At 37.4% G+C, this 15,070-nt stretch overlaps 1 protein-coding gene across 1 annotated transcript in view; it reads left to right on the top strand.

The window, feature by feature from the left end:
• E23 (ABC transporter G family member E23) overlaps positions 1-15,070 on the top strand; it is a 117,784-nt gene that overhangs the window by 3,749 nt on the left and 98,965 nt on the right. The window contains exon 2 of the mRNA XM_089866268.1: positions 13,408-13,909. The gene's annotated coding sequence lies outside the window, so the exon portion shown is untranslated. The remainder of the gene's footprint in view (positions 1-13,407; positions 13,910-15,070) is intronic.

Consider the following 15,070-nt stretch of genomic DNA (forward strand, 5'->3'; position numbering starts at 1 on the left):
GTCGTATTTGTGTTTTAAATGAAATTAGGATTAATTAATGTGGTTATGGGATCGGTTACAGCTTGTTTAAAATTTAAATTTGTGTTAGTTTCAGCATAAGTTTATAAGATATGTTCCTTCCGTAAGTATGACTTTACCTATACTTTGTAATGCTACTGAGAGACTTACAGCTCGAGCTAGTTTGAGAGAGAACGACGAAAGCGAGAATTGAAGTCCTACACTCGGTGGTTAATTAATTTTGCAGGACCAAGTTCCATCTAGGTCCTATTTAGTCTGCATTACTAAGCCTTTGACAGCGCCTCACCAGGCGCCACTTCGCTTTACCTCGAATCTATGACCTACCTCATTCACTTCATGACAAGCTCCAATTTGTAATCAGAGACAAACTTATGGAACATATGAACTTATGAAAAGACAGTGGATGTGTTTCAGAGTATCAAACACGATTTCAAGCAACTAAGTTGTTGATGTCTTTTTGTGGAACCGACCTAGTGAGTCAGTTCAGAGCCAGTAGGTCAAAAACAACAATTAAGGAGTTTTCGTTGGAAGGAACCATTTATACGAATGTATTACTGTATAAGAGTTCAAAGAAGTAATTAGTGTAAAAGCTGAAATTCCCGAGGGGTCAGGCAGGGGTCAGAATATTTTTGTTTTTAGTAAAGCCAAGTATAGGTATTGGTCAAACCTTAGTCTAGGCGCGAACTAGTCATACTTATAACCTAATTAAAATTTAAATTAAGCAATATTTTAAACATTTCTTTTGGTGTGGTTATGGTTAGGGTTAAAAACACACCATATAGGGTGGTGTGGTGGTGTTTAGGGAGGCAATTTTAGTTAAGGAGTACGTTGCACCATGCAAAATGCCCCGTTTATAATTTAGGAATCCAGAATATCCTTGGCGAGGGCGTTCAACTCAACCCTTTATGGGTTTTTGGTCCCTATAGTTTTTGGGGGGTTAGCTGCGATGCGAATTCGCAGATGCTAGCTTGTTCCCCTTTGTGACCTATGAACCCTATGTTTTTTCTCGACTTCACAAGCGTGGCAAGCAAGCAAGCCGTATATACCTTCTGTAATTTTTTTCTGAGTAGACAGGGTAGATGGAATTTTATTACTTTTTTGGTTTGGAAGGCAAAAAGTGGGCTAATGGCCGTCTATATTGCTAAGGGAAAGAATGAACGCTGCTGTGGTGTGTTTTTTTTCCATTGCAGCTTATATTCCTCTTTTTCTTACTGGCTTAATATTATGTGAGTGTGGATAATATAGTACACCGTTGCACAGTAATTCCATTGTTTCCCAAAAACGACGTTATTTGGGTGGAGAGGTTTTGGGGCGGAATTGACTACTCGCTTTAATCCATGCAAAGGCTTAAATTATTATTATACACGTATGTTTTTATGTCGTCTCGAACGGTTTCTTGGCTTACTGGCTGACTGGTTTGGTTGTTATTATAACATGAGGTCATGAACTCTGACCTCGTATAATATTCAAGAGGTAAATAGAGCCATGTCCGAGTTACAAGTTGACAAAGGGTTAAGGTTATCAAGTTCTGTTCAACAAAGGTTCTCTGTGGCAGACGATGTATTGCAAGGGAAAATGCCTCAAATTATTTTCAATGTAGACCAGAACTGACTTTTCATGACGTATTATTGCAACTAAATCTGACCATTGAAAACACTGCATTGGTCATTTCTTTTGCGCCCAACAAGTACTTTATAGTCCTCATCTACATCTACTTAGCTCACCTATAGACTCTTAAATCAGGTTGGTCACCATTGAAGGTCAAAGGTCCTACATCGTGTACCACACCAGGCAATTCAGCCTTATGACAACTTCACTAGCTTATCCTGCACATGATTAGGCTAATTTTGGCGGCGCGAAAATCGTCTATCTCTATCTATTTAAAAGGTCCAATGTAGCGTAAATGTTTGCAGGTTACGTGTGAATTATCTTCAAAGAGACTTGATACATTTTAGCAACGGATTTTGCAAAATTTGCCCCAAAACCAATTTGAGTTAGAATTCTAAGCTTTTGAAGATTTTCGGTAACCCGTCATCTTACTAGAGATCTGTTCGAAAGGTAAATGTTTGTTTAATTAATTCACCCCGATGTTTGCTCAGTCAGTGAAAACAATCTTTTAAGGATTTTCCAGAAATCGCTAAGTAAATTTAATAATATTTGTTACCAGCCTAGAATTTCTTGTCTCCAAATTAATTTTAGGAACCTTCTGTACAACAATTAATTTTAATTATAATTAGGTTGCATTTTAATTATTATAAAGGATAATCATACAGTGTTTGTATGAAAGGTCAGTTCGGGTTTTTGACCTATTTCTTGAAGTGTAATTCCTTAACTGACCACTAGAGCAGAAATCTTTGGAGTAACTGAAATTAATGCATCTTGAACTTGACTGTGATAAACTTCGTCTGCTAAAATTCATATCGTTTTAATATTAATTTATCTCGTTTAAATGACTAGATTATATTGGAATAGTTTATTTTCTTGACTTGTTTGAAATCCTGTCCGTATCTCTCTCTCTCTCTCTGTAAGGGAAGGGTTAGTAACATGAGACAAAAAAAGAAAAAAGACTTGAGTATTTTAAAAAACCAGAGCCAAACCCGAATAAAGAAGAAGATTTATCTTATGGAGAAGTCATGGGATGTCACTTTTAATTCCCCTTAGAGCAATGTATCTAACTTAACGACCCCTAAAACTCCGTATGAGGCAATACAGAACAGAAAACAGACTACACACATACTCTTTAGATTAAAAATTTCTCATTCCTCCATGAATATTGAAGCTTAACGTCTCCAGACAAGTCATTGGCCAGCGTATTTATATCTCCTAAGCTGCAGAGTTCTTCAATTTAACTTAATTTTACTTTATTTCACCTTAATTCCCCGATAATGTACTCTTCCACTAGGAATAAATGATAAATGGACTTAATTAACTTAATTAGTTAGGAGGTTTTGGTCTTTACCTCCTCATATACCTAATGGCAATCGTATGTCCGGTGTTTGACCATATTCTTTTCTTAAAAGGGTTATGTGAATACTTCAAAGACCTTAGATAGAGTTTCCAAAATCCCTGTTGTTTCAAGTTGAACACCACAGAATCTACACCCGACTGTCAATATTCATGAAGTAAATAAATGAATTCATAACAATATTTTTCTGATTCCAAAATGAAAAAAAATAAAAAAAGAAAAACCCGGAATATATTATCCGGAATTATTTTGCAATCTTAATTGACAGCGCGGCGTAAAGGGGATGGTAGGATAATTTCTAGGCAAATTCCGAGCAAAGTAAGATTGTCCCTTAAGGCGAATATTATAATTTCTTCTGGAGTTCGCGAGGCGGAGGTCAGTGATCTAAAATTACCCCACGCGCTCTGCTCTGCTCTCTCTCTCTGTCGAACCACGTCATAGAAAAAACTTATTTTAAGAAAACCAAGCGAGATATGATATAAAAAATTGACGTTGCCCCTTTGTGGGTGGAGAATTTTTTTCATCTGGTTTGATGTGAATTTCTCTCTATGCTAGAATACGACGAGGTTAGTGGGTGAAAGTGAGTCTAGGGCAGGAGGAAATCCGTGGAAGATGCAGCGCAAACTGAAAGATGGAGCCGCCATGTTAATTTTTTTTATTTTTTATTTTCAATTCCTATATAGCCATGTTGGATGAAGGAATATTTTTTTTCTTCTTTTCTTTAGGAAACGCCTTTTAAATACGGGCTATACATACACAAATCTTACCTAAGTTTTTTTTTAGTTGCGTTTGCGAAAATTACGGTGAAACTTATACAATTGTGATGTCTGTATGAATGGGCTTTTTTTAGAGGATACTTTACAATGACATTCGTGTTAGTTTTAAGCACCTAGATAGCGAAGTTATCATTAAATTTTGATTTATAGAGGGGGGGGGGCTTCCAAGATGCTAGGAGACTATAAAAATGGTTAGTTTTTAAAGGGGTCAGAGAATATATCTTCCATTGTTGTTGATGTCGTTTGACGGCTTGCAGAGGTAAAAATGGCCAAAATATTCTCTGTAAATAATGGTTTTTCATCATTTTGTAACAATTTGATTACTTTTAACCTTACAATCCGCTTAGAGACTATACAACCTCTTAGAATATACTCAAATGATTGCTATAACATTAACTTCCACTCTATGAAATAAAATAACCCATAACACAAGCTGTTAAATTTAGAAGTATATTGTTATGTAAAATTTCATCAACCGGGTACACAACCACTTTGTTTTAGTTACTTGGGCAACGATTACGTAGCAGACTACTAGACCTCTTTGGCCGATGGGGTATGCCACTTCGAATATATAAAGATCCATTATTTTTTTTTATTTTAACTTGGAAAAGCCTTTAGGGCAGTTTTTTTTCCATCTTCAAGACAGTTAAGTCAAGTCAGTTCAAGATGCTGCTGCGGCAAAGAACTATATCAAACCAAACCGAACAAACCTCACCCCTAGAAATTTTTATTTTTTTATTGGCCACGGTATTTTATCCCACAATACCTATAGCTCTCTTTCTCTCTCAGGTATATACGTAATTTCCTTTTGCCCCGGTGATAAATTTTTGACCTATCCCCATTTTCCCACCCGGTATATGTTGTTGTTGTTTTCTAACCGACGCTCTCTATAGCTGCTGTATACCATCCGAGCATCAACAACAGAACACTCGCAGTTTGCTTCGAGAAGTTATTACTGATTTAGAAGTGATAGTTCATTTAACAGCAAGAATACGTTTCTTCCGCTTGGAATCTCTAAGACCCAATATATATAGGGAGCTAACAACTGGCTAGGGGAACGAGATAGTCTGACGTCACGCAGCCTCTCTCTGGTTGGCATTTTTTGCGCGTAGAATACTGTTTCCAACCGTTAGGGGGATGAAACTTCAGTAAGAGATAGAAGGATGTGACGTTTCAGGGTCAGAACTGTTAGCTCCCTATAGGGAGCTGCCAGAGAGGTGTGGCTTAAGATGGCCCGTCCCCTTTCCACCAAAATGGTGGCAAACTTCGCAGAGTGAAAGGCTAGTGGGGGAAGGCTCCTGATTTGCTAAGTGAGGGTCTGACGCTTAGTAGGGGAGATATTCACCCCTTTTGCCCACTCCCTATAAGGAAACAGCAAAAGGGTGGGGTTTCAGACGGTTTCTCTCATATACATCTACATGGTGGATGATTTTGTGAAGTCTAAGGCGAAGTGGGGGAGTAAATATAATTGGGTAAGCGGAGGTCTGACGTTTTTTAGTTGGGGGTTATCACTTACTGCCGTGTCCCTCCCCCCTATATTAATATCTGATTGAAGGTAAGGGGCAGGGTATATATTACGCATGACGTCATACCCTCCTCCCCTTTAATTCAAGCAGAAAGGCGGCCTTTTAAGGATTCCAAGTATAAGATATCTATGTATTCCTGTTTAAAGCAAATCACTTGGCACTGACCAATACCCAACTTCGTTTCTTTATAAATCCCATTACCGTTCCGTTCAGGTTCGAAACTTATTGCAATCTGATACTGATTTGAACCGCTTGTATTTTCGTTTTCATTTACGCTAAATTTCGTTGGCCCCGGCCCGGTATATGTGTTTTGTACCGGCGCGGACCCAGACGGGTGTACATTAAGATTATGACGGAATGCTTTAGACAACCTATACGTAATATAGGTTGGTCTGACGGCCAGGGTAATTCACTTTCACCCGGCCGTGATTGGTCCGTTCATTCGGAACTTCGGTAATGAAAGCAATATTGACTTAAGACTATACTTCCCAACTTTGGTGGTAGCTTTCCACGTTATTACCGGGGTAACGTTGAACGTACCTGTTGTTGTTTTGTCTACGGTTATTTTATTTTTAAGTTAAAACACTCTTATGGCCTTCTTTGAGTCTATACTTATATTGAACTGGACTTCTCTGTCTGTCTTTCTTGGGGTGGTGGTGGAATTTAACAGTCAAGATAAATCAATGTTGAATATCGATGGTGGTAATATAACATGCGATCGCACCACAGACCCAGTTTCGTGAACCAAATGTTTACTTTTAATTTTAGAATTTAAATTAATTTACTGTAGAGTTGCTCATGCGCTGTTGGGTACAATGCAATGTAGGCTTCTAGAAGTTGTTGTAGCTATGGTATCACGTGAGAGACAGGTCATAATAATAAACGAGCGTACGTTAAATCATGCTATCGCAACCCTTTCTTTTTGGAGTCCTCAGGCATCGAAAAGCAATTTTTTTTAATAAATTAAATGTCCTTCGGGGGACAGGAGCGGCGATACATTTCAAAATTTATACCTAGATGACGTGAATATAATAAAAAAAATACAGAGAGAATTCAAAATTAAGTTGAAAATAGGTAAAAATCTCTTGAAGGTCATATACTTAAGGACAACGACCTCTCTTGCTTGAGTCTTATTCCATCATGGTATGGTATGGTCACGCCCAGTTTCAAGATCTTTGCTTGCAAGTTTGATTTTGATTTTTTTCTCAAGTGTACATCCATGAACACCAGTTCTTAAATTTTCCCACCTGTTTAAAATTTAATGAGTTAGAAGGGTAAGATTAGATTAAAATCTGTGAATAGACCAGACCATTTTCAAAAGTAGATCGAGTCTGGTGTCTTGACCACCGTCCATCTTTGATGCAGGACTGGTAACTTTAAAGCCATATCTATTGTCTTTGTGTCCACATACCCATTAAGGAGACGCTACTGATCCACATTTAGGAAAGGGTGTTATATTTAGGGGTTACTGGGTTTCTAGCTAAAACCAATCATGCTACCAAGTTTACTGGTCCTCTATTGAACTACAAAGTCCATGGAATCACCATCAACACCGGATACAACACGACGGGGAGTTTTTCACGCCACAGAGGACAAAATTATGAATATTACCAACGATTTGTTAGTCGTTAGGGTAATTGACTTAGCCTAATGACTGGTTATATAGTATAGTATTCTCTTTCCAGTATTGTATAAAAGATGGATGTGGTGACGGTGGTATCCCACGACGGGGTACCTTCTTCCATACATTATTATACCCTCCCTCCCTCTTCCCTAACCCAACTGCGCGCTAGTCAGAGACTCAGAACTCGTCATTGGGTCACTGACTTACTTAAAATCAAGGAATAAGTACAGACGCCTTATAACTTAACATCGTGTCTTCAAACCATCCCCCCAACCCCAAACCCGGTCTATATTACGATTCGTCTAAAATTTATTGGGATGAACGGTAGCTTTGAGTTTGGTGTCAACTGAAACGCGTCACGGATGTACGGGGTGTTCTATAGACAGATTCGTTTATTACAAACAGAGAAACCAATTGAATACACAGGGGCGAGGCCGCCATTGGGGTATCCTCCCTGTCGCCAAGAACCAACGCCAGACGGAGTTCACTACACTCCGGTAGGCTAACCAACTCACACTGTCTCTGCCGTTGCATCTTGGTTAGCAAGAGGCAGGATACCCCAACGGCGGCCTTGCCCCTGTGTATTCAATTGGTTTCTCTGTTTGTAATAAACGAATTTGTCTATTACCCTCCCTTTTTGGTAACACCCTGTACGTATAGTTTGAGTGGTGGTATATTTATTGGAATATCGTCTATGACACCGTGGAAAAGCTGGATGAATGTTCTTCACTTTCGCTATCTGTCTGGGAAGGGCGAGGTTTCTCCCCTCTCTCTCTCTTACTCTTACTCTCTCTCTCTCTCTCTTACTCTTACTCTCTCTCTCTCTCTCACTCTTACTCTCTCTTGATCGTCATCTTTTCTGCCCGCCCGACCTTAACTAACCCCTGGTATAGTTTAGTTCTTTTTTTCTTTTTCGTTTTTATTCTCGATTCAATTTACTTAGAATGTGGGGGACCACCAAGAGGGTAGATGAACCCTTGAGGAGACCAACGAATATGATGATCTATACCTTTCCCTTTTCATCATGAAAGAGAAAAAAAATCTCCATTAAAGGCGAGAAACAGTGGATAAGGTGGTTAACCCCAACTTCCCCAAGTAAGCCAGGAATCTGAATAGATCCGGAGAACTTTATGAATTTCTCTAAAGTTGGACCATCTACGGATGTTTCCAAAAGGGTGGTAATTATAGGATTAAGTACTGTGGGATGGTTGGTTCTATGGGAAATCAATTTTGAATCAAAAATATAACTTCTATCTCCATTTTGACCTAATCAAATGACCACAGTTTATAAGTTATGATTGCAGTGTTTTAGGGATGACTGACCCCTTAATTAATTAAATTAGAAATCATTGTCTTTCAGTATATCAAGTCTTGAAAGTGTTCAAACCACTTAGAAATTACATAATATCCGTATATAACATTATGAAAACAGTCTATTTGGGTATAAATGTCCCACAAACACAGTGACTTCGTCTAAATAGGTCAAAAATGTCAAGAATGCATGCGCCCTCCGTATCATGGTATACGTAACCATGATACAATCCACGTGGTCGACAACGTGACTATTCAGTGAGAGTGAATAACGCAACGGAAATGATGTCAGCAGCAGGCGTAGGCTTAATCCCAGCACCACCCACTTCCAGGGAAAATATTGCGCGGGAAATAAGTTAATGAAATTCATATTTCGTGGAAAAGAGAGAGAGAAACAAGTTGCGTAATCTCCCCGCTTCCCTCGCGCTCTTGAACTTGAAAATGGCGCGTACAGTGAAAGTGAGACATTTGTTTTTACACTGAACTAGCTAGCTAGCTGCTAGTGGGTGTTTTACCCGCTTGCCCTCATTCTCATTAGAAAATTATTTTTATTATACTTTTACTGGAGCTTGTATACTAGTATGTATACTACGTAACCATATCCTTACAGTTAGGCCTTGGCATCATTCGTTTTACATTGAAATTTTCACCGCTCCCCTTCAATTGTCATATTTCTTTAGTAAGATTAATCTAAAGATTGGCCCAAGGCGCGGTGACCTTGAATTTAAGTGCTTGCACCAGGATATGATACCATGGTTTTAAAATATGTTCGAAATTAACCAGTATTTATTAGCCTTATGAAATATTCGACAATTGACCAATTTCATTAGACATATTTTGCTAGCTTATGGTCTATCTTTTATCCTATTCAGAAGGCCTATTTTCCGGCTATTTAAATAGGTGTGTATTTCACCTCAAGCTCAAGGCTGGGTGAATACACTTGACAATGAACCCTAAACACGAGTCGTTGTGTATATATTGCATTAAAACCAACATTTGTGTAGCGAATTATTCGAAAAACTGGTGCCCAGCGCTAAAATTCTTGGAAGAAAGGATGTTTATATCATTCATTTCATTTGTGTGGCGCGAAAAAAGGAAACGAGAGGTCGTAGACGTCTGACACTTTCGTTTTTCAAAAAAGATTGAAGAACTGACTGCTTGGCGGTTGCTGCCTGCCTGCATGGGCTTCGTGAAAATCTGTAGGATTCCTGGTAAAATGTTAGGGATGAGAAAGAAAAAAGTTGTCGGGCGCCAAAAACGTGGATCGAAATATTCCAAACCCCAAATTACATTCGAGAAAAACATGAAATAGACCCTGCAGCCCCCCCCCCCAACCAATGTCTTTACCATTGAACCCTATGCTACAGACGGGTGTGTTTTAGTGTATACATTGTGTTCAGTTTCTTTGAGTCAATGAAGATATGTTAGGATAAGATGTAGGCGATACGTTGAACCATAAGATATGTTCCTTCCATAAGTTTGTTAATCTCTGGTAACTTAGAAACTGGAGTTTGTCATGAAGTGATTGAGGTAGGTCATAGATTCAGGGTAAAGCGAAGACGCCTGGTTAGGCGCTACTGTCAAATTTGGGCTTAGCAATGCAGACTAAATAGGACCTAGATGGAACTTGGTCCTGCAAAATTAATTAACCACCGAGTGTAGGACTTCAATTCTCGCTTTCGTCGTTCTCCCTCGAACTAGTTATCTCGAGTTGTAAGCAACTTTCTAGCATTACGGAGTATAGGTAGTGTCATACTTATTTGAACATATCTAAGTTATAAACTTATGGTTGAATGTACGTCTCTATTTTGGGAAAAGGAATCAAGTTTTACCTTTGTAATTATGATGATATAAGTTGAAATGTTGGTAGAAGTTCAATCACATTTATGGGGTTAACGTAACGCTTCATTATTTATTCAAATTATTTATTTCAAACCTTCCCAACAAGGCTTGTATCTTGAATCTTCTTCAATCTCGTAATTAGGTTATAGTGAATTTGAATGAAATTAAGGCTAAATTTCTCTACTCGCTTGATTTAGAAAATTTCCTAATTCATTTTGTAACGGGGGATAAAATTCGGAACGTTTGTTTAGACTTCTTTAGAGGTCGAAAAAAATAAATAAATAAACATATTTGGTAAAATAAAAATATGAAACAGGATAGATATAAATGCAAACGCGAGAAAATAACAGCCAGACGATGGGAGGAGAATCGAGCGTGCAAGGCCTAGATTCGTAACACATTAACCAAGTTTCAGTTTGCCCTCGTCGAAATCAAAGAACTTTAATAAAAACAAAAAAATACAAACATAATAATAAAAGTAAAGATTCACGAATAAACATTTTTAAAATTACTATGTTACATATTTTGTATTTGTATTTGCAACTATCATCTCTCGAGCTCATCATTGTATCACCCCATCTATCTTTTTCATTTTCGCGGGGTAACCTTTGACCTCTTAATGCGTTGCGTAGTCTGCAATTTTCATAAGCGCGCCAATAGTTGAATTTGCATTTTGTGGTCCCGGAAAATTAAATTTTACGAAGATTTATTGTTAGTAAACTTTAAATTAAGTTTATTGCGTTGTAATTATCGCGTTAGAAGTTAATTATTCGTTATAGAATCAAGTTTTTAACGTGTATGTTTTAAAAAATGTTTGAAAATCGAGTTTGAAATTAGCCAAGGCTTAACGAAAGGTCTGTAATTTCTAATTTATTTATTTGTTTGTTTATTTTTTAATCAGGATAGTAATTACACGAAGTAATGTATGTAATTACTCATTATTAATTAATATAAGCCCAATTTAAATTTAAATTTAAATTTTTAAATAATGTAATAGAGCTAGCTATCTCAGTTGTGACGTCAGTACCTATTTAAAACGTCAAGGGCTTAACTTTGACAGTGGGCAGCCATCCATATTTGGTACGGCTTTGGTTCTACGCGGGCAAGTTGCATGGGTGACGTCACAGACTTCTGAGATAGCTCTATTACGAAATAGGTCAGTTAATAATATTGAATATCTTAACCCTATGATACCAAAAAGCCTATAACAAATCACGAGAATCAGTTAAAAAAAATTCAGGATAGTACGTAACGTTATAGGCATGGATATTAACCTAATTCCATTGTTAAAACCGAACGTATGTATGCCTTATAAAAAGAAAAACGCCTTTTTTTAAAATCGTAAATTTTAAGAGAAGTCGTTGGGCTTAAAAAAGCTTAGATCATTGAGTCCCAGCAACCAACTGACGTCGTGAAATTTCAAAACTAAATCCATTCTCACCCAACCAACGACTGTACAAAATCCTTTCCATTTCTTTACCCAAGCAGGCACCGTTAAAAATGTATAAAAAAGGTTTTAAAATATATTTTTTATAACCAAGCTCAGACCATAAGGGTTTAAAAAAGCAAAAACTCAGGGAAGTAAGGGTAAAGGAAAAAAACCTTTTAATTTATGAAAGGTAAACCGATTCGCAAAAAAAAAAAATATAAATTTTCAGGAACCATATAACCGGGCAGATGGTGGCAGAATCTCACTCTTTTTCAACCCATTGATGGTGTATACAAGTTAAAAAAACCTTCCTTGATTTTTTATCACTACCCCTTGCCTCATCCATAAAAAACTTCTTATTCAATCTGTAGCTCCTCCGTAAGAAATTGGACCCCCTCAATTGGGGCCCTTCGACCCGACCCCTTTTGCGTAAAAACGTCTTTTTAAACCATCGTTGCTCTTCTTCTTATAGGTCTACCCCTACCCTTTTTTATGATGAAAACTTTTTTAAATAAAAAAAAAATGCAGTTTCACCTTTTTGGGGATATTGTTACTATAGGTTGGTTGGGTGTCACGTGAAAATGTTGGTGTTATGTGAATTTGGGGGTGAAAATGCTGGTGTTATGGGACTTTTGGGTTGAAAATGGTGGTGTTATGGGACTTTTGGGTTGAAAATGGTGGTGTTATAGGACTTTTGGGGTGAAAATGGTGATGTTATGGCACTTTTGGGTCAAAATACTGGTGTTATGGGATTTTTGGGTGAAAATGCTGGTGTTATGGGACTTTTGGGGTGAAAATACTGGTGTTATGCGGATTTTTGAGTGAAAATGCCTGTGTTAACGGACTTTTGGGTGAAAATTCTATAGTCTACCAATTTGGGTGATAGGTTCCAGAACATGCTACTCGAACCTACTTCAATTTTCATTTTATTCGGTAGCAGATAGCAGTTTTAACGACATGTGGGTGAGAGATACGGCTATGACGCAGTTTATAGGTCAAAACATATCAACAATGTATAGCTTCGGAATATTTTAATGAAAGCACCGTTAGACTTCCCACTTAAACGTAAAGTGGACGCGTCATCTGTCTTTTCCCTTTAAAATCAGCGCTAATACATCAAGTGGGGGGACGATCTCATGATCTAAAATAAGCTTTAAAAGTCACCGAAGTTATCCGTTCCAGTATAATTTTTTTATACCTATTCATTGTATGTTATCCCTCTCCTCTGCCTGAAAACGCGGCGTTCTTTTTCTAACATTGCATGCAGCATCTTTTAACTGAAAATGATCCATCTTTTTCCACTGGACACATACGTTTATTTCTTTTCTTAATAATATCAGTCGGGTTGATTTTTATTTTGTAGGCCTTAACTTTAAGAGCATATATCTAGGAAGTGGTATGATGGCACTGCACGCATGGGGGTCTTTGAGTGCATGCATGGTGTTGTTTCCGGTTACGTTTTAGATTATGCTAAAGAGCAAATTTCTCTTTCTTTTCTTTGAGATATATCCTATAACTTGGTTGGAGAGAGGCAAACTTTCGATTTCCCTTCATAGGGATTTTTTCCGCTTGTCTAAGCAGAATCTAGACGTATTGGTATGTACAGGACTGTGCCATCAGGGCCTCCTTAACTTTACTACTGCGTGGAGAAGTTTTTTATTTAAATTTTTTTATGTACCATGGCATCCATCCGGACCCTGGGATCAGAACCAAGAGAGACTCTAGGATTTGTTATAGAGGAGAGAAGAAGAAAAAAAATCGGCATTGATTTTTTTCTTGTCTTCTGTTCCTATATCTATGGGATAAAGGGGTTTCCTTGGCTTTTGTTTTATAGGGTTTGTGGGTAGAGTAAGGTGAAGGGTGTGTTTATTGATTAATCTGATCTAATATTGAACTTCTTGTTATTTTTCTTTTAGAGTTTTATCCATGTTATTGAACATTGCGTCTTCGCCAGCGATTGAACATGCATGAACTTATATTCATATCATCGCAAACATCTTCATCTACCCAATGAACACCGTGGAAACACGCGGATTGAACATTTTGCTGTCTAATTGCATCTATCTACGTATGAACATCGTGGAAACAAACAAGAGTGAACATTTTGCGATCAAAGTGCAATTAGTGCATCTTCGGTTGCTATGGAACATCGTTGAAACGTACAGAGTGAACATTTTGCGATCAAAATGCATCCTCGACTACTAATGAACATCGTGGAAATACCCCGAGTGAACATTTGGGATCCAAATGCACGAGATTTAATTTACATGTTAACGATGATGCCTTGCACTACGAACTACGAACACTACTGGACGAATGAACATTTTGTGATCTACGAAAGAACACCACCGTAACCCAAGAACATGTCCGCCAACGAACACACCACGTATAGTCTCACTTCTACAAGACCTTCTGAAAGTAAGTGATTTCGATAAACTTCTCAAAACACAAGTTTAATTAAATTTATGTTGCAATTACACCTACAACTTTCAAAAACAATTAACATAATTAACGCAATGAATACGTACCCCTATAGACATATTCTATGGGTATCTTTCTACGATAACAGATGGTTTCTCGGGTTTTCTTTAAGGTATACCCTTCTAGTTTTTTTTACGTAACATCTGTGTACATATACGAGCACTCCTTTAAAAAAAAGTAGAGAGAGGCTCTTAGTTTTGGGAATTTTTTTAAATCTAGCGGGGGTATATCCCCCTGGCATCGTGAGAAGGAAACTCAACCCCTTAGAGCAGCATTCTTCATTTTACCCTTACGGTATAAAAAAGAGTGGGGTAACGCATCAAGAACGAAATAAAAAAATTCCTGATCGTTTTTTATTATTATTACCGGATAAGAGAGAGCTCAAAAAAAAACCTCCCTTAACAAAGAGTTGGGAATGGGTTAGCTTGCTTGCTTAAAGTTTAGCTTGCCATCCCAAAAAATCTCTAAAAATAGAGAAAGGATATATAGGATAATTTTTTGTATGGGGTTAAAAAACTTACGTAAGTTAAAAAAAAAAATCATGATCGTATATCCTTTGGTTTATATACCATTATACCCCTGACGAGGGGTATGATACTGAGGTAGAAAGGTGATTTTTGACATCATGTCAAGTTGAGGACGAGTACAATTGCGAGTACATTATTAAGGAACAGGAATGAGTACACATAAAGGACACAGAAAGGCTGTATTAACAATGGAGTACAATTTTTGGAAGAATGTAGTGAAATGTTTTTAGTGTATACCAAATAAGTACACGTGAATTAGTTATGAGAAACACGTGAATTTGTTATGATAAACAAGTGAATTAGTTATGAGAAACACGTGAATTAGTTATGAGAAACACGTGAATTAGTTATGAGAAACACGTGAATTAGTTATGAGAAACACGTGAATTAGTTATGAGAAACACGTGAATTAGTTATGAGAAACACGTGAATTTGTTATGAGAAACACGTGAATTTGTTATGAGAAACACGTGAATTTGTTATGAGAAACACGTGAATTTGTTATGAGAAACACGTGAATTTGTTATGAGAAACACGTGAATTTGCTATGAGAAACACGTGAATTTGCTAT

Source organism: Phalangium opilio, unplaced genomic scaffold (genome assembly GCF_054372755.1).
Source record: "Phalangium opilio isolate 3A_F unplaced genomic scaffold, DU_Popi_V2 ptg000017l_1, whole genome shotgun sequence".
Classification (NCBI taxonomy): domain Eukaryota; kingdom Metazoa; phylum Arthropoda; class Arachnida; order Opiliones; family Phalangiidae; genus Phalangium; species Phalangium opilio.